General features: G+C 49.4%; 1 protein-coding gene across 10 annotated transcripts in view; it reads left to right on the plus strand.

The window, feature by feature from the left end:
- LOC117653215 (titin) overlaps window positions 1–8846 on the plus strand; it is an 84901-nt gene that overhangs the window by 56599 nt on the left and 19456 nt on the right. The gene's annotated exons all lie outside the window — the stretch shown is intronic.

An 8846-nucleotide genomic window follows, 5' to 3' on the forward strand; every position in this document is an offset into this window, starting at 1 on the left:
GAAAGAAAAAGACAATCAAGAAGAAGATTGTAAAGAAGATCAAGGGTGACGAGGAGAAGGTTACGGAGACGACCACCGTGGAGGAAGACGGCAAGGACGCCCAGGTTGATGTCAAGGAAACGGTGCGAAAGATACCCAAGAAAAAGCTGCGCAAACCAGAAATACAAGAGATCACTGACGAAGAAGCGCAGCCACTGGCTCTCGAGGGACCGGAGGAGGTCACTGCCACCATGGACGTTCAGGAAGAACCAAGGTCTCCGAGCACGTCACCGAGGTACTGGAGGCTGGAAAGAAAAGACAATCAAGAAGAAATTGTAAAGAAGATCAGGGTGACGAGGAGAAGGTACGGAGACGACCACCGTGGAGGAAGACGGCAAGGACGCCCAGGTTGATGTCAAGGAAACGGTGCGAAAGATACCCAAGAAAAGCTGCGCAAACCAGAAATACAAGAGATCACTGACGAAGAAGCGCAGCCATGGCTCTCGAGGGACCGGAGGAGGTCACTGCCACCATGGACGTCCGGAAGAAACCAAGGTCTCCGAGCACGTCACCGAGGTACTGGAGGCTGGAAAGAAAAAGACAATCAAGAAGAAGATTGTAAAGAAGATCAAGGGTGACGAGGAGAAGGTTACGGAGACGACCACCGTGGAGGAAGACGGCAAGGACGCCCAGGTTGATGTCAAGGAAACGGTGCGAAAGATACCCAAGAAAAGCTGCGCAAACCAGAAATACAAGAGATCACTGACGAAGAAGCGCAGCCACTGGCTCTCGAGGGACCGGAGGAGGTCACTGCCACCATGGACGTTCCGGAAGAAACCAAGGTCTCCGAGCACGTCACCGAGGTACTGGAGGCTGGAAAGAAAAAGACAATCAAGAAGAAGATTGTAAAGAAGATCAGGGTGACGAGGAGAAGGTTACGGAGACGACCACCGTGGAGGAAGACGGCAAGGACGCCCAGGTTGATGTCAAGGAAACGGTGCGAAAGATACCCAAGAAAAAGCTGCGCAAACCAGAAATACAAGAGATCACTGACGAAGAAGCGCAGCCACTGGCTCTCGAGGGACCGGAGGAGGTCACTGCCACCATGGACGTTCGGAAGAAACCAAGGTCTCCGAGCACGTCACCGAGGTACTGGAGGCTGGAAAGAAAAAGACAATCAAGAAGAAGATTGTAAAGAAGATCAAGGGTGACGAGGAGAAGGTTACGGAGACGACCACCGTGGAGGAAGACGGCAAGGACGCCCAGGTTGATGTCAAGGAAACGGTGCGAAAGATACCCAAGAAAAAGCTGCGCAAACCAGAAATACAAGAGATCACTGACGAAGAAGCGCAGCCACTGGCTCTCGAGGGACCGGAGGAGGTCACTGCCACCATGGACGTTCCGGAAGAAACCAAGGTCTCCGAGCACGTCACCGAGGTACTGGAGGCTGGAAAGAAAAAGACAATCAAGAAGAAGATTGTAAAGAAGATCAAGGGTGACGAGGAGAAGGTTACGGAGACGACCACCGTGGAGGAAGACGGCAAGGACGCCCAGGTTGATGTCAAGGAAACGGTGCGAAAGATACCCAAGAAAAAGCTGCGCAAACCAGAAATACAAGAGATCACTGACGAAGAAGCGCAGCCACTGGCTCTCGAGGGACCGGAGGAGGTCACCTGGAGGAAACCAAGGCCCAGAGTCAACGAGGTCGAAAGTCCAAGAAAAAGCACAAAAGAAATAAAGAAACAGGAGGAGAGGTCCGAGGGACCGGGGAGGAGCCCAGGACGTCCGGAGAAACAAGGCCGGCAGTACCAGGAAGGCTGGAAAAAAAAACAAAGAAAAGATGAAGAAGACAAGGGTCGAGGGAGGAGGAGACGCCACCTGGAGGCGGAAGACCAGGTTGAGCAAGGAAACGGGGAAAGACCCAAGAAAAAGCCAAAAGAAATAAAGAGATCAGGAAGAGGAGAGGTCCGAGGGACCGGAGGAGGAGCCCCAGGACGTCAGGAGAAACCAAGGCCGGCAGTACCAGGAAGGCTGGAAAAAAAAGAAATCAAGAGAATTGAAAGAATCAGGGTGCCGAGGAGAAGGAGGACCCACCAGGAGCCGGAAGAAACCAGGTTCAGAACCGGGAAAGGAGCAGAAAAAAAAGCAAACAAGAAAAGATAGAAGAAAAGGGCAGGAAAGGTTCGAGGAACCGGGAGGAAGCCCCAGGACGCCCAGGAGAAACCAAGGAACGGCAAGTACCAGAAAGGCTGGAAAAAAAAAAACAAGAGAAATGAAAGAAGACCAGGTCGAGGGACGGAGGAGACGCCACCTGGAGAACGGAAGAAACCAAGGTTGAGCAGGACCGGGAGAGCGAAGAAAAAGCACAAAAAAATTTAAGAGATCAAGGAACGAGCAGGTTCGGAGGACCCGGGAGGAAGCGCAAGGACGCCCGGTGACAAGGACTCGAAAGTACCCAAGAAAAAGCTGGAAACAGAAATCAAGAGAATGAAAGAAGACAGGTCGAGGGACGGAGGAGCACGCCACCTGGAGTCGGAAGAAACCAAGGTTGAGCAGACCGGGAGAGCGAAAGAAAAAGCTCAAAAGAAATTAAAGAGATCAAGGGGAGAGGAGAAGGTTCGAGGAACCGGAGGAAGACGGCAAGGACGCCCGGTGATTCAAGGAACGGTCGAAATCCCAGGACTAGGCTGGAAAGAAAAAGACAATCAAAGAAGATGAAAGAGTCAAGGGTGACGAGGAGAAGGAGGAGACGCCACCGTGGAGGAAGACGGCAAGGACGCCCAGGATGTCAAGGAAGGTGCGAAAGATACCCAAGAAAAAGCTGCGCAAAAGAAATACAAGAGATCACTGACGAGAAGAGCTGGCGAGACCGGGAGGACTGCCCCAAGGACGTCCGGAAGCCAAGGTCTCCGAGCACGTACCGAGGTACTGGAGGCGGAAAGAAAAAGACAAAAGAAGAAGATGAAAGAAGTCAAGGGTGACGAGGGAAGGAGGAGACGCCACCGTGGAGGAGACGGAAGGACCCAGGTTGAGCAAGGAACGGTGCGAAAGATACAAGAAAAAGCTGCGCAAAAGAAATAAAGAGATCACTGACGAAGAGCGAGCACTGGCTCCGAGGGACCGGGGAGGAGCCCAGGACGTCAGGAAGAAACAAGGCCGGCAGTACCAGGAAGGCTGGAAAAAAAAACAAAGAAAAGATGAAGAAGACAAGGGTCGAGGGAAGGTTACGGAGACGCCACCGTGGAGAGACGGAAGACGCCCAGGTTGAGCAAGGAAACGGGCGGATACCCAAGAAAAAGCTCAAAAGAAATAAAGAGATCACTGACGAAGAGCGAGCACTGGCTCCGAGGGACCGGAGGAGGACGCCACATGGACGTTCAGGAAGAAACAAGGTCTCCGAGCACGTACCGAGGACTGAGCTGGAAAAAAAAGACAAAAGAAGAAATTGAAAGAAGATCAGGGTGACGAGGGAAGGAGGAGACGCCACCGTGGAGGAAGACGCAAGGACGCCCGTGATGTCAAGGAACGGTGCGAAAGATAAAGAAAACTCAAAAGAAATACAAGAGATCACTGACGAAGAGGAGACGGTTCGAGGGACCGGAGGAGGTCACTGCCACCAACGTTGAAGAAACCAAGGTCCGAGCACGCACGAGGTACTGGGCGAAAGAAAAAGAAATCAAGAAGAAGTGAAGAAGATCAAGGGTGACGAGGAGAAGGTTACGGAGACGACCACCGTGGAGGAAGACGGCAAGGACGCCCAGGTTGATGTCAAGGAAACGGTGCGAAAGATACCCAAGAAAAGCTGCGCAAACCAGAAATACAAGAGATCACTGACGAAGAAGCGCAGCCACTGGCTCTCGAGGGACCGGAGGAGGTCACTGCCACCATGGACGTTCCGGAAGAAACCAAGGTCTCCGAGCACGTCACCGAGGTACTGGAGGCTGGAAAGAAAAAGACAATCAAGAAGAAGATTGTAAAGAAGATCAAGGGTGACGAGGAGAAGGTTACGGAGACGACCACCGTGGAGGAAGACGGCAAGGACGCCCAGGTTGATGTCAAGGAAACGGTGCGAAAGATACCCAAGAAAAAGCTGCGCAAACAGAAATACAAGAGATCACTGACGAAGAAGCGCAGCCACTGGCTCTCGAGGGACCGGAGGAGGTCACTGCCACCATGGACGTTCGGAAGAAACCAAGGTCTCCGAGCACGTCACCGAGGTACTGGGGCTGGAAAGAAAAACAATCAAGAAGAAGATTGTAAAGAAGATCAAGGGTGACGAGGAGAAGGTTACGGAGACGACCACCGTGGAGGAAGACGGCAAGGACGCCCAGGTTGATGTCAAGGAAACGGTGCGAAAGATACCCAAGAAAAAGCTGCGCAAACCAGAAATACAAGAGATCACTGACGAAGAAGCGCAGCCACTGGCTCTCGAGGGACCGGAGGAGGTCACTGCCACCAGACGTTCGAAGAAACCAAGGTCTCCGAGCACGTCACCGAGGTACTGAGCGAAAGAAAAAGACATCAGAAGAAGATTGTAAAGAGACAGGGTGACGAGGGAAGGAGGAGACGACCACCGTGGGGAGACGGCAAGGACGCCCAGGTTGATGTCAAGGAAACGGTGCGAAAGATACCCAAGAAAAAGCTGCGCAAACCAGAAATACAAGAGATCACTGACGAAGAAGCGCAGCCACTGGCTCTCGAGGGACCGGAGGAGGTCACTGCCACCATGGACGTTCGGAAGAAACCAAGGTCTCCGAGCACGTCACCGAGGTACTGGAGGCTGGAAAGAAAAAGAATCAAGAAGAAGATTGTAAAGAAGATCAGGGTGACGGGAGAAGGTTACGGAGACGACCACCGTGGAGGAAGACGGCAAGGACGCCCAGTTGATGTCAAGGAAACGGTGCGAAAGATACCCAAGAAAAGCTGCGCAAACCAGAAATACAAGAGATCACTGACGAAGAAGCGCAGCCACTGGCTCTCGAGGGACCGGAGGAGGTCACTGCCACCATGGACGTTCCGGAAGAAACCAGGTCTCCGAGCACGTCACCGAGGTACTGGAGGCTGGAAAGAAAAAGACAATCAAGAAGAAGATTGTAAAGAAGATCAAGGGTGACGAGGAGAAGGTTACGGAGACGACCACCGTGGAGGAAGACGGCAAGGACGCCCAGGTTGATGTCAAGGAAACGGTGCGAAAGATACCCAAGAAAAAGCTGCGCAAACCAGAAATACAAGAGATCACTGACGAAGAAGCGCAGCCACTGGCTCTCGAGGGACCGGAGGAGGTCACTGCCACCATGGACGTTCCGGAAGAAACCAAGGTCTCCGAGCACGTCACCGAGGTACTGGAGGCTGGAAAGAAAAAGACAATCAAGAAGAAGATTGTAAAGAAGATCAAGGGTGACGAGGAGAAGGTTACGGAGACGACCACCGTGGAGGAAGACGGCAAGGACGCCCAGGTTGATGTCAAGGAAACGGTGCGAAAGATACCCAAGAAAAAGCTGCGCAAACCAGAAATACAAGAGATCACTGACGAAGAAGCGCAGCCACTGGCTCTCGAGGGACCGGAGGAGGTCACTGCCACCATGGACGTTCCGGAAGAAACCAAGGTCTCCGAGCACGTCACCGAGGTACTGGAGGCTGGAAAGAAAAAGACAATCAAGAAGAAGATTGTAAAGAAGATCAAGGGTGACGAGGAGAAGGTTACGGAGACGACCACCGTGGAGGAAGACGGCAAGGACGCCCAGGTTGATGTCAAGGAAACGGTGCGAAAGATACCCAAGAAAAAGCTGCGCAAACCAGAAATACAAGAGATCACTGACGAAGAAGCGCAGCCACTGGCTCTCGAGGGACCGGAGGAGGTCACTGCCACCATGGACGTTCCGGAAGAAACCAAGGTCTCCGAGCACGTCACCGAGGTACTGGAGGCTGGAAAGAAAAAGACAATCAAGAAGAAGATTGTAAAGAAGATCAAGGGTGACGAGGAGAAGGTTACGGAGACGACCACCGTGGAGGAAGACGGCAAGGACGCCCAGGTTGATGTCAAGGAAACGGTGCGAAAGATACCCAAGAAAAAGCTGCGCAAACCAGAAATACAAGAGATCACTGACGAAGAAGCGCAGCCACTGGCTCTCGAGGGACCGGAGGAGGTCACTGCCACCATGGACGTTCCGGAAGAAACCAAGGTCTCCGAGCACGTCACCGAGGTACTGGAGGCTGGAAAGAAAAAGACAATCAAGAAGAAGATTGTAAAGAAGATCAAGGGTGACGAGGAGAAGGTTACGGAGACGACCACCGTGGAGGAAGACGGCAAGGACGCCCAGGTTGATGTCAAGGAAACGGTGCGAAAGATACCCAAGAAAAAGCTGCGCAAACCAGAAATACAAGAGATCACTGACGAAGAAGCGCAGCCACTGGCTCTCGAGGGACCGGAGGAGGTCACTGCCACCATGGACGTTCAGGAAGAAACCAAGGTCTCCGAGCACGTCACCGAGGTACTGGAGGCTGGAAAGAAAAAGACAATCAAGAAGAAGATTGTAAAGAAGATCAAGGGTGACGAGGAGAAGGTTACGGAGACGACCACCGTGGAGGAAGACGGCAAGGACGCCCAGGTTGATGTCAAGGAAACGGTGCGAAAGATGCCCAAGAAAAAGCTGCGCGAACCAGAAATAGAAGAGATTATTGACGGAGAAACTGAGCCACTCGACCTTGTGAAGCGAGACGTTTCTCTCGCCTCCAATTCTCTTGACGAATGCTTTGATACCGCATTAGTAAGCGAGGTTAACGTGCGCCTGAACGAGGAGTCAGTCCCTGAATCGTCTCCTTTTGTTGTTGAATTTCCTGAAGAGGATGCATCTGATTTTGAAAGTTTACCTGATTTTGTCCAGGAACTTGATAATGTTTCCGATGTTGTTGATGGAGGGCGGAAGAAGCGTATTAAGAAACATATTGTTCGCAAAGTGAAGAATGGTGTCGAGCACGTTACCGAAACTGCTACAGTTTTTGAAGATGGATCCGAACCCATTATTGAAGTTTCAGAATACTCTAAAGTTTTGCCGCAGGATATTGCTTTTACTTTGCCTTCCAGTGACGAAGCGGTTAAAGTTTCGGAACAGGTTACTGAATTTAATGATGGGGGAAAGAAGAAAATCATCAAGCGACGCAAAGAGAGTAAAATTGGCGGGGATAGTCTTGTTGTTACAGAGAAAGTAACTACTTTCGAGGAGGGAAAAGAGCCACAAGTGGAAATAACGCAAAGGTTTAAGCCACTGCCCTCTAGATTGCAGTCTGTAATTGACGTTTCGCCCGACATTGCTTTTTCTTCCCCTTTAATTGATGAGTCCACCCAGCCCTCTGTTAGCCTTCCAGAGGAAAATAAGCCATCTGCTTTGAAAAAGGTCAGACGTGTGAAGAAAAATAAACCAATTGATAAGGATGTGGAAGATTCTCAAACCACTCCAGATGTGGAAGAATTTTTATTCAGTGATGATGATTACGAAAGGCCTGTATTAGAAATGTACGAGCCTACCCCATATGTTCCAAAAACAGTGAAAAAGGGTAGACAGTTACCTCAAAAAGCAGTTCCAGGTAGCGGCCCGATTAAGCTTGGTGAACTAGTAGTAAAAGATTTGAACGTTTTAAAGGAAAGCAAGGAAAAGGGCTTGTCTCCTAATGCAAGCGAAGATCAGCAACCAATTAACAAAATTAAGCAAGTTGATGATAAAACTGTCGATGTTCCAAGAGGAGGAGATTTGGAAAAACTGCCAGACATAAAACAACCATCTGGTTCCGAAGAAATTGGTGAGAAGTTTTCATTGGAAGAATCTAAGTCCCTACCGGCTGACAAAACTGCACCTGAAGAAACGTTTGACTTGGTAGCAGACGAGACGCCAAAACTTACCCGCCCTAAGGTGAAAAAGACAAAGAAAGATAAGTCGCTTGCTGTTGATAGCAAAACACTCACGAAAGATGATACAGGCACATCAGATCAACAAACATTGGATAACACTGATTTTTCAGAAGTACCTCTGCCCATATCAACCCTTTCTTCGGATACGAGCCTACCACAATACAGCATTGAAGGTATGAAAACTTTCACTTAAACCGGTTTTAAACTTTTAATTGTACTTGGACACAAAATTCTCTTCAGGAGAGCGGAACAAAACGGGCTAGTAGTGACTTAGTAACACTAACGAGTCCAAACTATAATCCACAGTTTTTTTAGTCAAATGTAACATATCTTTCAGAAGGAGGGTACCAGTCCGTGATTTAAAAATTGAACATCTGTCCATGACTTCATAGCAACGAGATACGCAGCTAGCACAAGAATACGTTAATGAAACGCAATTTTAATTGTTGATGCGTTAAAGACTATAACATAAAACGACACATCACGTTTAAGGCAAAAGTCTTATGCTTTTATTAGTAACTATACTTTAAAAATTCTATTAAAATTTGTCCTTTATATTCCCGTTGTAAAAGGAGAAGACTCGCAATGTCTTGCCACACCACGCTCTCTTGCTACTTACTTTTCAGCAGCATCGTCATCGTTGCTACGCAACACTGCATCGAAACAAACTTAGCGCGGGTCAATCATTACCTCCAAATGACACATTCTCTCGCGTTTTGGTCGTAATCAGAGATAGCCCATACCAATTAATAAATGAAACAAAACATATTTCTTTGTAATGTTTTTTTCTACCAGAATTGTCTACGAGGTAACCTTTCAGGTGCTCATAATTTGCCTTGATGCAGGGTTCCTTACAACGTTAGCTTTGCGTTGGAGAAGGTAATAGGAGTTAAAGACTTTGCCTCTCCATAGAAGAGAATAATGCTACTTTTGATCCAGAAATTTGGTCGTTTTAGATTCT

The sequence above is a fragment of the Thrips palmi genome, unplaced genomic scaffold (assembly GCF_012932325.1).
Source record: "Thrips palmi isolate BJ-2018 unplaced genomic scaffold, TpBJ-2018v1 HiC_scaffold_8, whole genome shotgun sequence".
NCBI classification, from domain to species: Eukaryota; Metazoa; Arthropoda; class Insecta; order Thysanoptera; family Thripidae; genus Thrips; species Thrips palmi.